The sequence below is a fragment of the Amblyomma maculatum genome, chromosome 3 (genome assembly GCF_055883805.1).
Source record: "Amblyomma maculatum isolate TAMU_Amacu chromosome 3, ASM5588380v1, whole genome shotgun sequence".
Taxonomy (NCBI): domain Eukaryota; kingdom Metazoa; phylum Arthropoda; class Arachnida; order Ixodida; family Ixodidae; genus Amblyomma; species Amblyomma maculatum.
In genome coordinates this window covers 198,077,328-198,097,060 of record NC_139346.1, presented here as the reverse complement: position 1 = coordinate 198,097,060, position 19,733 = coordinate 198,077,328, and positions in this window count along the sequence as shown.

Sequence of the window (19,733 nt, the reverse complement as noted above, 5' to 3'; positions counted from 1 at the left end):
TCAAAGCGCAACAAACAAAGAATTTTATTTCATGCGAGTTTATGCACACAACGGACACCTCACAAAATCACTCCTGCTTGAAGCCATTGTGCAAATATTTGTGATTAGCAAGTTGTATGCGCTAATGGAAGACCATTAAAGTAATTACGCTATGGTCCGACATCGTTCATTTAATTAAGTCCACTCCAACTTTGCATAGTGTGACAAAAGCAATATTTGTATTGGCGCACATGTATCTATATAATTTAAAAATTCTAAGTATAGGAGTTTTGTGTACAGCGGATGTGCCACGTGCTGCAACATTATAAACTAGTCAGCCGGTTTCATTTGGGACGCTTTGCTCTCCCTGCCTTCACTGAAACGGCCGCAGGAATCTATAAAGATCTGATCGCAAACAACGTTTCCTTCTACCCGAAATCCAGCAAAAAAAAGTAGGTTTATGTGATCAAGTCTATAAGCTGAATGCTGAGAATAATTTCCCCTGAGAGAAAGTGCGACAGGCGCCGAATTATAATCAATGTGTGGATCTCTGCGTTAATGGATGTGGACGTAAATATAGAAAGGGAGAGTTCATCGAAAGCGGATGAACATACGATGAATGTAAGTGCAAGAGAGAGTAGGCAGTGAATCAATGCTCAGGCGAAAATGAGAGAAAGAGAAGTAATTGCGGCGTCTGCGCGAATGCGCAATCACAGCTTTGCCTAGTCGCGAATATTAGGGAACTGTGCGTCGTAAGCTCCAGCCATGTACCTTCTTCTTACATAGCAAAAACACAGAAATTCCTGCCAAAAATGTACTTATACCCAAATACGAATGCCAACTAGGAAGCCAGGAAAGCATAAATGAATACAAATAGTAATGCTCCATGATAAATCAGCACGCGACAGAGCGAGGTAACATCTTCAACTTTAATCTTTTAGAAAGTTTTATACTGTCGTCATAAGAATCTCCCAATTAGTTGACAATCGATGCGTTGGACGACGAGTTTACGATTTCGAAATGTCATAGACTACTGAAGCTGAAATACGTGTCGCAAAAGCAAATGGTAATGCGCAATTAGTAGTGGAGGGCTGAACCATCTTAGCACGGAATGGGCATTTTGGTGCACACGTCAGAGCTTCAGCAACAAAAGATTTTGAAAGGTTCAGGGTTTTTATGTTTAAGGTGGTTTTTACGTACAGGTCAGGCTTCTCTCTCTTTCTAGCTTCGAGTTCTGCAGAAAGCATCCTTAGAAAGCGAAGAACATATATTGTGCTAAAGTGAAATTTAACCTGCTGCTGTGTCTGCGCTTCGTTAGGGGAGATAACTGATATCAATCACTGATGAAATTTCGTCCAGATACACTACAGCATTTAAAAAGCGGTAGAGAACTAAAAACTTACCACAGAGTTAGTTACGATTAGTGTGCATTTGTAATTTTAAAATATGAAATGAACGGGTATTACACTTACATCATCTTCACGTTTTTCAGGTTTCATACATTTTTCATAGCCTGGCCACTTTTTCATAGCTTGGCCCTTGGGGGGGGGGGGGGGGAGGGGGTAGAAAGAAAGCGGCCCACGGCTGCGAGACGGGCAACGGGTAGACTCCTGTAATCTCTAGGATGTAGCTGGAGGTGATAAGTATTTGGAATGGGGTTTGGGTTGGTGGGAAGGCTTCATGGGAGTTTGGAAAGGAATGGGGGCAGCGTGGGACGTGAGCCATTGATCCAAATTGAATCGAGGTCTTTCTCAGGCCTCCCTAATTAGGCAGGCACACACTGAAGACGCCAAAGACACCGAGCAGGTTGGACGTGGATACAGAGAGACAAGTAACGACACAGCTTTCCAAGGTGCACTAGTTCCGAGTGCTGCCGCCAGGTGTACCAGTTCAATGAAACAGCAAGAGAAAAATGCTTTCTATTGGCTCCGCGCAACAACACGATGCGGTTTTAAGCAACTTAATTGGAAACACCAGCTTTCATCGCAGTGCAGTGTAGTTAGATTTTCAATTTTTAATGCTTTATTCCTCTGAGATGTTTCAAGCCGTTTAAGAATTTCGTGTTAGGACCGCATGCTCTTTCTGATGACGATGAAGGCAGAACAATGCATGATCGAGTCATGGGAGTCATTCATCAAACTTCTTTTTTTGCGATGTAATTATACATTTCAAAATCTGATATCTCTGCACCCCAATTCTTTGGCCGATACCCCTGTGTGGTATGTGCCATCAAATTAGAGGAGAACAACAACAATGGGCGTCGCAGTTATTATAGTTTACACGGTGATTTTGCTCCTCCTCCCTGGCATGGGGCCATGGCTTATCCCGAGGGGAGAAAGCGCGTGTTCCCGTCGAGACCGAGTTCATCCGGACTCGGCGACCAATTCTGCCCGCCACAGTAGTAAACGAATTAATGACGGCATGCTCACGATCCCCGTGCACGTTACGAGTCAGGCGGCGCTGACGCTTCTAAAGGAGACAGGTGCTTGCGTGCTAGCTCGAAGAGACGAGACTAATGTTCTGGGCAAATGTGCACGGAGCGGGTGAGGGGAAACCATCCCACTGTGCCACTGGCAGCTATAGCGTAGTGGAGTTGCAAGAACGTCAAAGTACCAACGACGCCAGAAGCATCGGCTTTCTTTTCTCTATGGCTGCCACTGAATGAACGACACAGCTTGTCTTCTCTTCCGATGCTACAAGAAAATATCTCCAGTACAAAATGAGTAACTTCGGGGCATCGCTACGCTTTCAGATCGAGCAATACGGGACCCGAAGCAAATGCGATTGTTACATGACATGTCTGCTCAGAATAGAACACGCCTACTAAGGACGCACTATAGGCTAAACGTGGGCAACATAGGAAGTCGTCTACCGTGACTGCTACTCTCTATTTCAAGACCAAGTAAATTTTTCATTGCAGCTCTTTGTGGCACTGCTGTCAGGAATAACAGGCGAATCAATGGGAGGAACGGAAAATTTCTATATGTCGCACTAAGATTCATTTTCGCACAGAAAACGCATTTTGACTCAGTAAACGTTTTGAAGATCAAAAGTGCTACGAACAAAGCTTCATATCTTTTCATTTTCTGTCGTCCTGTCGTCCAGTAGTATACAATTGTATAATTCTCCCTTTATGCTTTGTGCTGTTTTGATCACACACTTGAACAGCATTGTTTTTCAGTCTCTATGACGTTTTAAAGCTTCGAGCAGAAGTTTTTTAGACTGCATTAAGCACTGTCAGAAAATCAAGCAAAAAAAAAAAGTGATTTGCGCCTGCTCATTTCCGCGGAATACAAAGCTCCGGATTCTTACTTCGGGTAAATTTAAGCAAGCCGAATGCAGTGTGCATTAACAGATTATAGCAGTGAAGGAGTGGAAACAAAAACGAGATGTAGTAGTATTCGAATGAGGGAACATGAGTCTACTTATCAAGTTTTTGATCGAGGCTCGAGAGAAGTTTTAAATGTTTATTATGTTCCTCGTCAAAAATGATTTCTTCTAAGGAAATCGTGAAGAGCTAAATTCGGCGGAGAGAGGCTCGCGTTTTCGCGACTGCTTCCACACGAACAGATAAAGTCTAAAGAAGCGGAAGGGTAGAACTCTTACTAATTTGCGTGAATTCAGAAGCGTGACAATACGGCATAAATTTAAGATCAGAACGTTGCGTTGGGGTTAAATCCTCTACAGATTTATTTTCCGTTGTTCACATCTTTCTTGCCTTTTGCTAAAGTAAGAAGCGCTCTGAACGACACAAGTTGGATTCGAGAAGTTGCCCATTGCCCATGTAAATGTGATGACACTTCCTTTCCTTTCATTAATTACAGATTCCTGCTTCTCACCGTTGCGTAATCTCTGGCTTTACGAGTTGAGCCTCGAATCGGTACACAGGAAAAGCAGTTTCTTTTCTTCGTCGACTTCTTGTCCCTATTCAGCCCTGAAGCGTCTAGACGGCAGAAAAAGCCAACAATAGGCGAACTTCTCGTGGAGTTGTCCTCGCACCGCTACTGCCATTAAGAAGTTGCATCAGTTGGTTTCCTTGTGGTGATACCGAGCGCTCTTCCGAAGCGAAGCACCGGAGCGTAACATTCTGTGATGCGAGGCGGAAACTTGACTGCGGGCACAGCTGTGGGCGGATGCCTCCTGAAATCAGCGTCTCTACGTTCGAAAGTACGAGAGGAATAGTTCCTCTCTTTTGAAGCAGAAGTTCTTCATTTCCCTTGAAAGGTTTGTTGTTGTTGTTGTTGTTACGTCGAGTGGTGTACGCCCTTTACAATTTTTCTTTGTACCTTGGTATATATTGCAGAACATTTCCTAATCGACTAGAAACTAATGTGCAGAGTTTTGTTTCTTCCGCATTTCCTGAACCGAACTTTCCAACTTTCCAAATACTCCAGGAGCGGTATCTCTAAGTTCTCCTAGCATGCATGAATATATTTTCATCTGTAACCGACTTACGTACGAGCCACGGTCGTGTCTTTCGGCGGCACGAACAGGAAAGAGAGAAGAAGCAGGTTCATGAGAAGGAAACCAACTTGACTGGACGTCAAAAAAACTACACAGATGAAGTTGCTACTCACAGCGTGATAAACAACGAAATCGACGAATCAGGCAAAATAATAACGAACGGGTATGCGCTCATGCCTCGCAAGTTGTAAGCACTGCCGGCTTCTGACATCAAAAAGGAACACCACCTCTGTTCCTTTAGAGCACTTCGTGAAGTGTCGTCTTATACCGAGCAGGCATCTAAGCCGCAGAGCGTGTTTTAGCGGCTTTCAGCGCGCACATCTTGCCGTCGATTTGACGTTGAATAACATCGCCACTGCTCTTGTTTTTAACGCTTAGCTTTCGGTGTCTGTGTAAAATCACATCGCGTTTCTTATACCTATAGCATTATTGTTGCATTTTGTTTCTATGCTTAACGCCTGAAATGTTCTTCTCGGTGTCTGCCTTTATGTGAGAGGGTGTGCCGATTACTGCGAATGCGAAAGTGCGGTACTCTTGAAATACGGTCTCCTTCTACAACGCGTGCGAAGATATAGCGGCGATTTATTGCAATATTAGTATCACGCATGGCCTGCTCGAATAAACGCATGGACTTAGCCAGGTTATTGGCGTACTATGATGGTCATCCAAGCCGTAGGTTAGGAACGTTTACAAGAACGGACACTTCGTTGGGTGTAATGCTACCGTAAGATCGAAAAGTTTGAAAAACAAATGTTAAGTCCTTCATGAGAGAAAGTGCTGAGTGGTTCGTAAATAAGACGAAGGAACATTGAGTAGCATCACTAAAGTTGCTACGCACATGACAACAACAGCGCGTATGGTTCTTGAAGCACGTGATCGTCTTAGAAAACACAAAGGGAATTAGGTTTCTGCGTCTGGTGGCTTCAGAAAAAAAAAAAAAGAGGAAGGAGGTGGGGCAAATGAGGAAGTTCGTTAAGTCAATTCATTCTCTTTCTTCGCCAGGGAAATAAAACGAGGAGGGGGGGGGGGGGGGGGAGGTTTTGTACTATGAATATTTTATTTGACAGCTGCGATGCCCTCCAAGAAAAAAGGCCAATGTGTGAAAGTTGCCAATTCATGTAGTCTTGACGCAATAGTCGGCTTTTCCTTGTAAGTCCAAATTACTTCTAGATCGCTTACAACCACAAGGGTACTTTTCACTGAGTCAGCTGTCATGCGTTCTTCTCGATGTTCCCATTTTGCGAAACTAATAAACAAGGATAAACCCAAGCGCATTCTTATCAACAGCAGCGTGCAATCAATCATTTACACATCGTTTCACTAACTCGATGCCCACGGCCGGTAAATCAGGAAGGCTGAGTGCACATGTGCGAGGATGAGTCGCAGCAACTTGTTGTCAAAGCTATCAATGAGCGATTGCAAGCATTGCGAAAATGTGCTCCGTGCGGCAAATGCTGTGATAATTTTGCTTCTGCGAATGCTCTATAGCTATCTACAAAACAAGACAGCTCTTTTCCGGAGCTCAAAGACCTAGCGCGCAGATTTCAGTGCCTAATAAAAGTCAAAATGCGAATATATGATGGTCAACTATTGCACGCTACGTGACCATACATGAATATACGTGACCAACTAACCCTCAGAACAAAAACAAATAACATATAATCAGTGGTATCCATGCGGCGTATACGCGTGGGCGTTGTCGTTCTACAGAATGCTGCATGATTATGTTATCGCCTTCAAAATAAAAGGCAGAGAGATTAATGATCATCTCAGGATCATTTATTGCGATTTGTTAATTTCCTTTTCCTAAATCTGCAACCAATCAGTATTCAGTCATGTCACCTAGCAGCTTCCATCATTCAGGCTACGAGGCTTCAAATTTGGGTTTAAATGGCCTTCGGTGTCTTCGATTCACATCTCATCCTTCCATATGAAAGGAGCTGCGCGAGTTTGCTGGCAGCTCTTCCTAACTTTACCATGCCCCCTAGTCTCGTAACGTCACACGGCCTGCCGACCGATCAGTGCGCGTCCAAGTATCGCCCTCTTCGTGGGAGTTGTAATATCAATATTATTTTCCCTCAATATCATTGAATCTCTCTAAAACCGTAAACGAAAAACGGATGAAAATTCGGGGCTCTCCTCCAGTGCTTTCGTGGTGCATCAGATTCGTGACAGGTGCCTTTCAATCAACACCGTCGCGTCCGCCAAGGTTCGCAAAAATGCAAGCGGGCACGTTACCAAAGAGAAGTTTGACGGTTTACACACTCTCATGTAGTGCACTGCCCGTCGTTGTCTCCATCTGCTTATATCTGTGGGCTGTACCATGTTAAAGCTGTACTTTTTCTTTTTCACTCGCCGTGATTGGCCCAAATACGAATTAAGTGCGCTAGGTATTCAGGTTTCGCTTCAGTTTTGGTGTCGCCTCGAGGCTCGGTTTTCAAGCCCAAGCAAGTTTCTGATAAATATTCGAGAACTCTTAGTGATAGCGCACTAATCAGCTTTAAGAGAGCGCCGCAATGCGATGCGTTCTCGGCTCACTGCTCAGCCACTGAAGTCGAAGAAAACGACCACGACATGCCAATCTCAGTGCGTGAGAGTGACAGTTCAACAACGCGAGATGCTCGGCTTTAGTGATGGCGTAATGACCGGTCCTAAAACGAACTTAAAAACATAACAAACGAAAGGCAAAGCATTTTTTCTTAGACTACATAGCAGGAAATTGCCTGTTTAAGCGCAGTTGCACGATAAAGAAATTTTTGTGCCTTGGGGAGCTCTGTGTCTTCTATGCAAAAAAGATGAAACCATTGAGCCTGTTTTTTCTGGACTGCTTGAACGCAGTTTTATTATGATACGTCCTCCAAATGACTCACGGGGATTTTCCGCTTAATCCTCGCGGCATCAGGTGTCTCCCGATTGAAAACGAGGACGGTATTCTTTACGACCTCGTAATGGCATTAGGCATGCATAGTATATGGAGAAACAGGATGGTGGTGCGTCACGCTGATCTTGACCTACGGCTAGGAAGAATACTTCAAAGAGTTATTGTAAGATATTGTGAATTTGCGAAGTTATCAAATTAAGGAATCTAGCAAAAGCATTGAACGATTTTTAGCCATGTTACGTCAGTAAAATATGCCCGACCGTTCTTGTGTAAGTGTTGTATATCTTGAGCTTAATAAATTAAAAAAAAAAAGCGTTGATGCCGCATTGGTTTAATGTAGTGGCAATCGTAGCTGGTGCGTTTGAGCGGCAGCAGGATTGCTTCCATGAAGTCTTTTATTTTATTTCATGGTCAAAGAGAGGCTTATTAGAGAAAAAATCTCGGCCATATCTGAGATTTTGGGCTTTATTGCTCACGCACTAAAACAACGCATGGACGCACCCATAATATGCGTTTGTTTAACGAAGTATATTTTCCTCTGTATGTATTGAACTGAGCCATACTCGTGCAGTCAGACGCTATTTATTTTTCCGTCCTTATCTCATCACAGCATTTTCGAACATTAACGGAAAATATGAACAAAATGTATTATACAGGGAGCAAAAAATACAAACAATGATGGATGTGAAAACAGCATGCGACCAGGCAAGTTCTTTTAAGTCCTTGTTCTTAACACAGAACACTCAGTAGCGATCTTCCTTTCTCATCATTGTATCAGCCATAGAATATGCACGGAGAGCTGCTTCCAAAGTCACTGCAATTATTTCGCATGCCGCCTCGCTTATTTCAAACGCTGAGGGCTCAGTCTCAGCCTAGAGTAATACTCCCAACGAGCAAAATACGTAAACAAAGGCTAAATCACTTCTTTTCCTTCCGAATACCGAGGTCAAAGTTTGAATGTTTTCTTTTCCATTTGTGCTTTCGCCGCTGTCAGTGGCTGCCGGCTGTTGCATGAACGAGTGCCTGGCCCTAATTAGATGGTCGCTGCCAAAACAATGCGCTGTGCTCAGGAGCAACGGTCACAAGTAATGGGCTTGTTGCCCAAGTCCTGCGTCGGAGTGAGGCCGCGACCGCTAGCAGGAGCGAATCTGGCACGTTTTTCTCTCGCGTATCCACTCTAGAGGTCCCCAGTCTCGAATTCAATTACGACGAAGACGTAAGAAAGAAAGCGAAGTGTTTATTTGTATGTGAGGCTGAAATAAGACTTTTCAAATTATCGACGCCAGTTATGTCCTCTCTTTCTCTCATTCCCTCGTCGTGTGTGTGTGTGTGTGCGCGTGCGTGCGTGCGTGCGCGCGTGCGTGTGTGTGTGTGTGTGTGTGTGTGTGTGTGTGTGTGTGTGTGTGTGTGTGTGTGTGTGTGTGTGTGTGTGTGTGTGTGTGTGTGTGTGTGTGTGTGTGTGTGTGTGTGTGTGTGTGTGTGTGTGTGTGTGTGTGTGTGTGTGTGTGTGTGTGTGTGTGTGTGTGTGTGTGTGTGTGTGTGTGTGTGTGTGTGTGTGTGTGTGTGTGTGTGTGTGTGTGTGTGTGTGTGTGTGTGTGTGTGTGTGTGTGTGTGTGTGTGTGTGTGGGTGGGTGGGTGGGTGGGTGGGTGGGTGGGTGGGTGCGTGCGTGTGCTCGCGCAAGCGAAAGGGAGAGAGGGGAGAGAAGGGTCCGTCCGGAATCAGTCACTTTGCTCGCACTTCATTATTTCTGCCCATGTACGGATCATCAAAAAACCTTTCACTAAGCATAAAAATATCCAGGCGCTCTCACGTTTATTATTTTTTTTCGAACAACGCGGCGTTCCCCGCACCGCGACATAAGTCGTCGTGTCAGGCGCTGGCGCTTTGTCTCCGCAAGCGTGGGTGGCAGCGGCAGTGTCAGTGCAACTACTTCCACGCTGAGGACTCATAAAGACGGCGCAAGCTTTCTTATAAAAGTGGTCTCGGGACTCTGGCATCTGAAGAATAATTACAGGACACGAAAGCAATCTCGTTTTGGCCCAGAAAACTTTCTAGTGGTGTAATTAATCAGCTCCCACGCTGCTTTCAGGCATGGCCGAGTTCACCGTCCGATGTGAGCGAGTAGAGTGCGCAAACTGGGAGCGCTGAGCGCAGGCCGCGCCAATTTGACCAGAGGCGGAAAACACGTGTAAATCAAGAGAGCTAACTTGGCGATAGCAGGTTAGTTGTAGGCCAGCAGTAGGGATGTCTTCCTGTGTTTTCCTTTGCTCAACGTAGCCGACGCTTGCGATCCTAATCAGTCCGGTATTAAATAGCTGGCTAAGCGCGGTGGTTCTGCGAGCACCACTTAAGCGTTCTGGGTTTCGTCATTTCTACTTTCGCCGATCAATTCTTTCCCGTCCATCCAAACAGCAGCCCGAATCCCATATCGGGAGCAGACTCGTATCGTTCAACCAATGAAGCGTTTTCACGAGCGAGAACTACTAAGAGAAGTATGAGCATTCGTGCCTAAGTAAAAGAGTGAAAAACCGCCCTCCATTTTTTGGAATTTACTCATGAGAAAGCTAGCAATATCATCTTTACCACATGCGTTACTTGCTGACTGGCTCCTCCGCAGATGACACCTGCTTCTTGTCTTCTAATTTCCTTTAATCTCAAAACGTGCAAGTTGCAGCTAAAAATATTATGCATATCGCGGTGACCGAACAAGCAAACCCTTGTCTACCCTCTCCTCGATCTTCGTTAATTAAAAGTTTCCTCGAAAGCCGTTCTTAGTGCGTGCACCATAAAATACGTAGTAGGCTGAAACAAGTGCACGAAAAGCACGCGCCTTTTCTTCGTGCCTATCAGGCGGTTCAAACAAAATCATGGTAGATCAGATACACAGTTAAGCAAAGCACATATCGCTTTCATTGCAAAATATTCACGGTTAGAATACAAAGTTAATTAGTACCACGGCGCATTACACATTTATCAAAGTTTTTTACCTCCAGTTTCTTCAGAGGGGACAGCTGTTTGTGAAAAGGCTTTTTTCTGTATTATTAGCACCCGAGCACTCTGAATGTAAAAAGAATTGCCCATTATCATCCAGCGATGTTCCGAAGCGCAGCCCTAATATTGGTTTATAAAGCGACGGTTTTGCATATTCATTCCAGGACATTTTAGGCGTATACGAACATGATAGATCTTGACAAGAGAAGTGGACAGTATTATTTTTGATGCTGTTGACATTGCAATGGCGTCTGAACACGAGGTCACCACAAGTACTCCAGGGCGTTGTTGGTTGCTTGGGCTACATTTCTAGTGCTTAGTTCCGGATGCGATGTAAGCGCAGTCATCACTTTTAGCGAGGCACTACTGGTTAGGCCTTGAAGCACACCTAGTGTTTTTAGCCATCCTCGAATAAGGTTTGCACAAGAAATAATAATGGACTCTGGTGAAACCGCTTGCCCGATCCATCCGGTTAGGTCGTCTTTCTGACGAGGACCTTCAACCGATGAGTCCATAACATGAAAATCTGCTTTACTTTTCTTCTGTAAAGCGTACTTCGTTACGCGCTCATCAGCACTGCAACAGAGCCTACTTTGCTGACACAGACATATTCTAGGGCTGTTAAATGCTCTATAATACGCTCTCTACAAAACTCATAGTGTCGTTTTAATCTGCAACGCCAACTTACGGGATAGTTTCGAATGCGAAAATGCTAAATGTCTGCAACTACGTTGTTTTTCCTCGATCTCGAAGGCACGCACCATTGAGCCTTGCAACCTCGATGATCTTATCGCGCGGTGCCTATCCCACCAAATTTTCGAGCAAGTTCGTCCCTTTTTCCCACCCATTGCAGGCACGTGGGCTCTGTCCTCCCACTTGCGCTTAGCATTCAAAACATGACGTTTCCTTTTGGCCTCGCCTATAGCCACCTAGCTCCTATATTAAACGTAGACCAGATGAAACTAATCATTTGTCTCTTACCGGCATCGAGTCCAGGGTCCTGACATTGTATTGCAACCAAAGTATCGCAACACCTGCTCCCACCCACGGTGGAAGAAAGGGAGGTGCTCCGACGGCGCGACCACGCTGCAGCGAGAGAGCGGCCGCTTAGTGTGACCGGAAGAGAGGGCAGCCGCTAGGAGCAACACATATTCTGTGGGCCATCCTTTCCACCGATTCTGCTGGCGTGCCCATGGAGCAGCAGCGCACGCGCTGATAATTTCCCCCTTCAGTCAGCCTAAAAGACCATAACATCGACGCATTTCTGTTTTCGTTATTTACACGTCAAGTTCTGAACAGACAGAAGCTTTCATACCGCTTACTGATCAAAATAACTCAATTTCAAAAGGAGGAGAGAGAAGCGTCGTCTGCTCGAGGAGACGACGTCCTGCGCTCGCCGCCGCGGAGCGTGTTTTGAACGCGCTTCTAACGGATTGCTGCTTCGTATGGCCAAAAAAGAGCAGCGTCATGCCATCATGGCGCCGATAGCAATGCATCGCGGGTGATGGGCAGCTCAGTTGATCCATTCAAGAGAGAAGTCCAGCTGCTCGACTCGGCTGCTCGTATTTTTGAGGCAGTAAGAGAAGTTTTCCGAAAATATATTATAAACTTAATGCTTACCTCACCATCGACGAATCGCGTTTTATTCCCATGCGTTGAACATAAAGTAAATATGTTCATTCCCTAAATTACCATTTTGCAGTGAGGTTGCGATAGTTCATAGATCCGCAAAACTCCCCTCGGGACACTTGTATATTTTTGTCCCTTATTGTCATAACTAGCACACTGCTGGTCGTCTAAGGCAATCTTAGCTACTCGGTGCAAGTGCAAGACAATATTTATAAAAAAAAAAAAAGGTTTCGATATGCATCGAAATGATAGACCCTTCTCATCAATATGTTAATGACATAGTCTTATCCAACACATAACTGCGTCAAAATTTAAAGTGATGTCAGAGAACTTCGAACCCGTTTTTAGTGTCGATTTCTGAGAAGAAACGATCCGGCGTCGGCGTTGTCAACATCAGCGTTGCGAGCGAGATATATCACGGGCATGGCGTTGGCAGGTGGCAGCTGACATGGCTCAGCGCTGATTCTTCGGTGGTTTGTGCGACCTAACGAGACCACATGGTGCCAAAATGTTTTGCATTTTGTAAAGATTTTGTATGTGCTATTTTGGCGGATGCTGTTTACTCGAGTGCTATGCCTTCATGACGCCACCTGTGACCTTGAGCTTTCACTGAAAAATATTGCAGCAACTATCACATGATCTAAGTGCTGAGAGAATATTTACTCTTTCTATATTTTAAGAGCTCACAGCTACAGCATTGCAAATTATTTCTTTGCTACCACGTGGCCAACCATACAACGTAATCCATCACCTGGTCTACCACGTGTGACGTCATGATTCTCCAAAATCACTAGACAGGCCCCCTTCTACCCCTGATTTACCTACTATATTATGGACCCGCCTTATATACTCCTCCTGAAAATAGTGTGTCGCCACTTAAAATCGCCATTGGTGGCAAAATTATGGTCCAACCGGTTTAAGTGCAGAATTCTAAGTTGTCGAACAAATTATGCACCATACGGCGCACAGTATTGTTTTTTCGAGCTGTACCCCAACATGTGCAGGGATTCGCACAGACGACCCTTGATCCTCGATACCGTGATGGGGTGCGACCTTCGAGGGGCCGTGGCGGGAGAACAAGTGCTCGTGAGAGGTGCATATGGTACCAAACGAACCGTTGTTTTGCGTAGTACAAGTTGATACTGAAATTGAGAATGTAGGATTAATTACGAAAAACTCGAGCTAATGCTCTTAATGATCAATCTCTCTTTCTTTTTTCATAAATTATGTATCAGGAGGCGTTCGTTACCAGGGCCTATTTCTTTTATTCTTTCACTCAAGGCATTCATGCTAGAATCTCTTGGGATCGAGAAAATAATGGACCTTAAAAATTAATACAACTGATTGTAACTCTGCACAAGAAGATACCCCATTCTTTCTCTAGCGCCCCACATCCGTACGGTACCCCGACATTTTTTGGGCGAATATATTTATTGAACGAAAACTTTCACAAAGGTAAGCAATGTGTTGTCCCGTAAGATCAGATTTTCTTCATTGGCAATTTACTTCATTTTCTTGACGCCATTGTGTCCTGAATATTGTACCGGGCAGTTTTGTCCTACAGTATGGCTTCTCGCGTCCAATGGCCGTCTTCATTTCTCCTGCCACTGCGAACCAGTTCCACTATTTATCTGCGTTACTCCGTTCCCAACACCACAAGGGACTTTTGCCACGTTACGCCACTGCCATCGAAATTTGTTTCAATCAATTCGTTGTCGTCCTGGGTGCGAAACCGCGAGCGGAAGAGCTGCAGGTAATGAACAGACATGGGAGCTCGAATAAGCCCTCACCGGGCGTAAACGGAAGCTAGAGCAAAAATGAGGGCGATCTCTCACCAATAGAATGTGCGCCGAAGAAAAGAACACAGCAATAATCTCGCGTTAACAGCAAATAACAACCGGTATTTTAAACCTACTGCTGCTATTACAGCATTTCCCAAGTGGGTCATGACGCATGATTAAGGATATCGGCAGGCAATCGTGCTGCTGGCAAGATCGATGCATCCGAAAGGCGCACTTTTTACCATTAGTGTCGCAGTAGATGTTTTAGTTTTATGGCAGTTTTGATTTTTAATCTACTACACTTCAGCCTTTGCTAGCATCGTTGTTCTAGTTCTGCTTCCGACTCCTCGTCAAAGCGGCCAGCATGGGTCGTTTCCTTAGCTACTCGAAGGCGGCCTTTTGTTCATGGGCCCAGATGAACGGTTGGTCGTCTTTTATCAGACTGGTTAGAGGCTCAACTAACCGGGGGAAAGTCATGCACCTAACGTATATAACACGCGCAGAGACACCAGAAGGACGCACACCCCACATATCAGCGGGGGTTCGGAAATATGTACTGCAGCCGCCTCGTCGTGGAGTTTTTCTAGTTTTATATAATGGACAACCCAACGGATTGCCTCCAGAACGGCACTCGCACGCTGGGACGCTTGAGTAACAATACTAGTGCGCGTACTGAAAGTAGCCGGCATAACCTGAAGGTAGTTGCCATGATGGAGGGGTTATATTATGAAAGGGGAAGGAATGAAAACCCGGAGGGATGCAGCTATGGAAACTGCCCGCAAGTTGTTACCGTAGAAGGAGGAAGCCGTACAGTGACGGCGGGGGAACAAGCAACCGGTAGGTGGTTACTGTGGGAAGATGCGGAGGAGGGTTGCCGGGGGCTGCAGGAGGGTATGGCTAGATCGAAGGAATACGCAAACAGAATGTGATCTCCATCGAACTCACACGGATGATAATATTCATAAAAGGCGGAGGTATATAAGGGGCTTCTTAAAGGATGGATTGGCTAGAGCGGATGCGTAACCGGAAGGCTATTACCACAGGTACCACTCATAAAGTGATCATCAGAGCGGCTATCTCTGTCACAAGTTCTTCGCCCCGGTGGAGGACAGAAACATTAAGGGCTTGTTATTTCTGTCCTAATTTATTACGCATCATTTCCTTAAATGAAAAGCTTAAGTGCCCGTTCAGTTTAATTTTAAACCATTTAACATTATTACCCTAAGGTCCTCAAGAAAGGTTATTACATAATTGGCGACAAAAACTAAAAAACGCGGACGAAATCACAGATAAAAATTTTAGGAGGCACTTTTGACCACCAAAGTGCGACGAGGCGAAAGCATCTGTTGCGCGGTGGTCCGAAGCCCTCCACTACGGCACTTCTTTCTTTTTTCGCTCCCACCTTCTTACTTTGCCTTACGACTCGGTTAAGGTGTCTGCGGAGGATTCCTACAGATACGTACTGCGCTTTTTCTTTCCTGAAAACCAATTTGAAACACCGCTGATGCCTACTGTACTGCGTCTGCTTCTATAGACCAACACCAACCTCCAGTCGCCAGGCTGGGCCGACTGGAGGAGAAAAGTACGCTTAGCCCCTATAGGAATACATGAAACCGAAAGATTTCGAAGCAGATTTTTGATTTCATGGAGCCCCTGCGATGTCGTTATTAGGCACTGAGCAACCATGAACATCCTAGAACAGATCGTGAAAGTCTGAAATATTAACTAGGTGAAGCCTATTTAAAACACCGCGGAACGTGTGGGGTGCGAGTTGGGAGGGCGACCAATAGAAACGCATGTAAACACAACTTACCGCAACGTTTTTCTCGTTTCGCAGAGTATCAGAAGTAGTGGCCGGTCGTTAAACGTTTAACCGCCTACTGTGCCTACTAAGGGCACCGATGTGGCACCGATAGCAAGGACAGCCCAACTTCCACAAGGGGGCGCCCTTGACAGTGAGTCTTTTATAACTCAAGAGGCAGTGCCCTACTTTTTGAAGCTAGATCAGGGTGCCTTAGAACACGCAGCTACAAAAAAGAAGTTTAACAATGGAGATGACGCATGTGCTGTATGTGGAAACTCCAGTGAAACAATTGACCATATTATACTCGAATGCAATGGTATCCATCCGGAAGTTGATGCAGGCGCAATCATTGTTCCTGAAGCTCTGGGGTTTAGAGATAACAGTGGCCGGGTGAATGAACCGGCGGTGGAAACTAGCAAAAAACGGCTGGAAGATTGGTGGCTTAAATGCAGAGAAGTGACATAGTGTTAGTAATGTAGGAGCAAAATTTAATAAATAGAATGATGGTTTAGTTAACCATTCCAAATCAATAATTAAGATATATGGAGAGAAATGAGCATGATGGCTACTGCTACCACCCCGTTTCAAAGGGGACGCTCCTATATTCCATCCATCCATCCATCCGTGCATAGAGCATAGGGCATTGTGGAGATACAATAGGTATGAGGTTTTGAGGGGTATTTGGAAAGGAATTATGGTGCCCGGACTTACTTTCGGAAATGCGGTTTTGTGCTTAAAATCAGAGGTACAGTCGACATTAGAAATAAATCAGAGATCCGTTGAACGATTATCACTAGGTGCCCACGGCAAAACCACAAATGAGGCGGTACAGGGAGATATGGGGTGGGCGTCTTTCGAAGTACGGGAAGCTCAGAGTAAAATATTATATGATGAACGCCTGAGGAAATTGGACACTAACAGATGGGTGCTAAAGTATTTAAATACCTGTACTTAAAAAGCGTTGACTCACAATGGAGGAAAAGAACTAGGAAACTAACTAGTAAGTATGCTAGTCACAAGGACGGAGAAATAAAGAGCATTAAGCAACAGGCGAAAAACACAAAAGGTAAAAATTGGAAAACTTCGATGGAAAAGAAACAGAGCGTGGAATTATACCGAAAGTGGAAAATGCAGATCAGGAAGGAAGCTTTCTTTGATAACTCAAGAGGCAGTGCCCTACTTTTTGAAGTTAGATCAGGGGGCCTTTGAACACGCAGCTACAAAAAAGAAATTTAACAATGGAGATGAAGCATGTGCTGTATGTGGTAACTCCAGTGAAACGATTGACCATATTATACTCGAATGTAATGGTATCCATCCGAAAGTTGATGCAGGCGCAGTCACTGTTCCTGAAGCTCTGGGGTTTAGAGATACCAGTGGCCGGGTGAATAAACCGGCGGTGGAAACCAGCAAAAAACGACTGGAAAATTGGTGGCTTAAAAGCAGAGAAGTGACATAATGTTACTAATGTAGAAACAAAAATTTAATAAATAGAATGATGGTTTAGTTAGCCAAGCTAAATCAACTACCACCCCGTTTCAAAGGGGACGCTCCTATATTCTATCCATCCATCATGCGGAAGGTTTTAACAGCGGCTTAAGGAGCGCACGTTTCTGCCAGGAAGTCGGCCGAGGTGATCTCAATTGATCGCAAGAGCCTCCTTTGGCATGTGTGCGTCTTCCATCTGCCCGCTTAATGCCTTTACAAAATCTTCAAATCGTGCGGCTCCAACCGAGGCCGTGAACAGGGACGCGTTTTCGCTGCTTGAAAGGTTTGCGGCACATTGATATTCATTATGCCCGTTTTTAGGCAAGGTTACTTAACCCGGACATTCTTGCGATGCAACATTTTGATGAATAATCACAAATGTACGCACATTATTTAAGACACGCAGCAAAGAAATGGCATGCATTAACGAAACTGCACACTCATGTACACGGCAACGCCAGCTGCACAAGAGATATCGCCCCTGCTAAGAGAAAGCGTCTTCTGAGGGCTGAGGCTGATATGAGCGTTCCCCTTTACAGCGAGATATCATAAATCTCTAAATTTAAGTCAAGGAAGAAGTATAGAAATAAAATATAAAACCTTTTTTTACCAAATTTATGTTGATTTACAGTGACGATGATGCCTCAGCACACTCACTGCGCAGTGCCCTCAATTGGCGGCTGATGGCAGTCATTACAAACTGCTCTACCCCTTTGTATTAAAAGCTGCCGCGGCATATGGCACACTAGACAGTATATTCTAGGCACTGCAGGTATCCGAAGTCAATCTTTCACTGGCGTCTGGACGCTGTGCACGAACATTGGTGACGCCCGCGGACACCAAAAGGGCGTACCCCTTGGATATGACGTTCAGAAAATAGTTGAGATTAACGGGCAGTCTTGTAAAAACGACCGACCCGTACGAGTTAGTAGTGAAGCTAATAGTTGACAGGCCTCTGTGACAGCTTACTAGTCAGCTTAAGGCCAGTAAATTTTATATGTTGCTGCAAAAATATTGACAAGCAAGTTTTCACTAAAAATAAACACAATACAAATCCAGTAAAAAAATACCTGCATACAAAAATTTGGTAGAGTTTCCTGAGACTAATATTTATTTGAAAAAGGTTTTTTCACCCGACGCCTTCATTAATACGTGCAGAGTACAGACCGATGCCCCAATGTCCGCGCTTTCGAGTGCCTCTATATAAGCTTCCGCCTTGACTTTCTTTTATTCTTCGAGCTGAGCGTGTCTTTGCAAAGAGCGACATGTTCCTGCCGCTTCCAGTGCGAAATTTCACAGATTAAAAAAACATTAAAGTCTATCACCTACGACAGTTTCCCGCCTTTCAACATACAGTACCCCGCTCGAGCTGAGCTATACTAACAAGCGCCCATCCTTCGAGTGCTCGCTGTGGCATCAGGCGAAAGGCGTCTGGTTCTGACACTTGCCAAACAGGAATTTTTCTCTTCAAGCTGTTTCAATACAAGAAAATAAATCACAACAATTGAAACTAAGTTCCCTTTTCTATCGTTTCCAGAAGTTCCTTATCACGGCATCACTCAGAACACAAAGGATCCGACTTCTAAGCTAGAGTCAAATGCAACTAACGGCAAAACATTAAAATGTTTGAACACGCAGTAGCAAACTTCTGAGGAAAGAAAGAATAAGGAAGAACACCGCGCAATGTTTAGGCAAAATAAAGTGACTGCATGATTACTGTAACCATTGTCTCCTTTACGACACTTTACAGCATCGCATTTTTCAAAATATATATCATGAAGCACTGCACCAAGTCAGGAGAGAGGGGATTAATCGCGGCTCTTTTCATTTTTTTTTTCTTTGCTCCAAGCATAATCTGAAGGCTGACGTCATAACAGACAGATTTTCCAGCGCATGCAGTGATAGACGGACAGTACAGTCGGTGTGGAGGAAGAAAACAGTTTTATATAAGTCGTCGAAAAGGTACGTAAATACTTGTCACACAGATGGCGTGCGCTACAACTCTCATGAAAGCAGTTGAATGGATGCTTAATTACGCATTGCCTGAATGCTATACAAACTGTTTCATGCATTAATCTCCGGCGCTGTGACGCTGGTATGAAAAAGAGGAAGATAAACTGAGCGTCGCCGATGCGCGCGTAAGTGTGCGAACCATTGGTGTGACTGGAACCACCGATGCTGTCTAGGCAGTCAATCGCAGCAGCGTCCAAGCCTGCAGCCACAACGCCACACATCTGAGCGGCACATTGAAGCGATCATAGGACACGGAGCGATAAATTTGCGTTACCACAACTGTGCATTTTGTTCTTATATTTATTTTGGTTTGGTTTATGAGGCTTAACGTCTCATAAATCTCATAAACCCCATAGTACTCCCTGAAGCAGAGATTACCATCGCGCATGCGATTCAATTGAAGGGGGAAAAAAAGGAACTTGCCAGTCACGTGTTGCTTACATAAACATTTGTATTTTATGTCAGTCAAATGAATGAATGAATTAATTAATTAATTATTTAATTAATTAATGTTTATTCCAGTTTTGTCGTATAAAAAGCGTGGGTGACGAAAAAAAAGCAGTTCGCAATGACCGCTTGACGGGCTTCGCCACCCGTAAAGTCGACGATGAACAGCAGCGGCAGTTCGTGCGATATAAAATGAACAATTCACGCGTTACAAAAGGAGACAGTGCTATGATACAGAAGAAAAAATATACAATG